The sequence below is a fragment of the Diaphorina citri genome, unplaced genomic scaffold, assembly GCF_000475195.1.
Source record: "Diaphorina citri unplaced genomic scaffold, Diaci psyllid genome assembly version 1.1 scaffold1313, whole genome shotgun sequence".
Classification (NCBI taxonomy): Eukaryota; Metazoa; Arthropoda; class Insecta; order Hemiptera; family Psyllidae; genus Diaphorina; species Diaphorina citri.
The window spans coordinates 13,226-15,195 of NW_007378742.1; positions in this window are offsets into that span (position 1 = coordinate 13,226).

Genomic DNA, 1,970 nt, shown 5'->3' on the forward strand with positions numbered 1-1,970 from the left:
GTCCTCACTATAAACACTATAAACCAATTTATTATAGGTCCTCACTTTATAGCCAAACCAATTATAGGTCCTCATGACCCCCTCGTGATCTGTGGTCAGTTCTGATTTCCTTGTGATTTTGTTTTTCTTCGTCCTGATATATGTATGAATTTTTTATTAGACGACCTGTTCAACTATTGAGTTGCCAAATGACATTAGATCTTGGGATCGATTGGACCTACTGTTAGGTAGATTACTACTGCAAATATTTCATTATTAGAAAATTTCCAATAGATCAGTTGCGCTTAATAAATTCATGTAGGAGTGATGGAAAATTATTATTTTCTTTAGAAGAGCTAATGTAGAAGGGAGGTCCCACATTGACGTTTTTTTTTTTTATATCAGTACTTTTTTGTGGAGGGTAACACTCTTGACGTTAATTTTTTAACACGAAGTGTTTTTTTGGGGTAATAGTTAAGGAAATAAGGAGGCTCTTAGTAATAGAACAGTTGCGCTTACTTGGGTGATGTTTCAAAGTCATAGAGCAGGAAAAATCAGGACCAACGGAATTTTTCTTTTTCTTCTACGACTTCTAGATATCGAGATAAATCGATTCAAAAAATACCGGTAAATCGTGTGACGTCATAATTCATGACTCCCGCTTCGTTTGTTTGTGCGCAAGCGTTTCTGCGCATTTTGACGTTAAATCTGACGTCACAACTCTTCGAACTTTTTCATTAGAACGGCAATTAAAAATTAAATTTTCGACCTTTGAAAGTTACTTTTTCCGAGTTTTGACCTCAGATTTGGATTTTTCACAACTTTGTACGTAGGAATCGACCTTTTATTAATAATATATTTTCCCAATTGCAACTCCTCCATTATGTGATCATGCAAATGACACGGCCATCCAGACCGCTCTTTTCTGGATGGACAAGATTTGACGACCGAGCTGGACACGGAAAGTAAAGTAAGTAAGAAAAACAATACTTGAAATCTACTTAAGTAAGTATTACAAGTAGCTTTATTGCTCGAGCAACTTGACACTTAATAGGGAGGAGAAGAAGAAGAAGAAGAAGAAGAAGAAGAAAATGAACAAGAAGAAGAGAAGAGATAATAAAATAAGAAGTGAAAATGAAGACAAAGAACGTTGGAGAACGAGGAGGAGGAAAAGTGTCATTTGAGTCACATTAGTGAAGTTATGCGTGAGGAAGAATTAGAAGAAAGAGGAGAAGAAAGAAGAAGAAGGAAAATTGGAAGAGGAGGAAGAAAAACTGGAAGAAGGAAAAGAGAAGAGGGAGAAGAAGAGAGAGAAGCAAAAGATGAAGGAGCAGAGGAAAAAGAAGAATAGGAAAAGGAGAAGAGGAAGAAGCAGAAAAGGAAAATGGAAAAGAGAAATAGGAGGAGAAGAAGAGAAGAGGAAGAAGAAGAAAATGAGAAGGAAAAGAAGAAGAATAAGAGGGAGGAGGAGAGAAAGAAGGAAAAGTTTGTCTCTTCCTCTCTTGACGATAAATCCGAGCAGATAAGTGGAAGATATTTTTCTCCAGAATCTTCCCAACTTGAGAAACTAGCTTCTCGTTTTTTCTCCACTTTTTCTGTCCTCGATATTTACGTTCCACTGCATCCACAGTGGAGTACAGTGACCCAATTTGGATAAACCTTTTCCGTGTGTTCTGTGTAATATTCTTCCAGAGAAAAAAGCAGAATCAGAGAGCCCTGGTAATGTTTTGTCCCGAGACATTTGGGTCGGTGCCAAAGTTAATTTATCGCCCTGGCAGTCCCACCACAACATATAGTTGTCAATGTTGTGTTATAAGGACAAATGAGTTAAGGAGAGACTTTTTGGGAACTGGTGGGGGGCAGTGTAGGCGGAGAAGTAGACATTAGACACAGCGAACAAACATTAAATTTTGTGTGAAGCTTCTGTTTGGAGACTTGAAAGTTGTCGAAATGTGTAAAAAAAAAAAAAAAAAAAAAAAAAAAAAATTTTT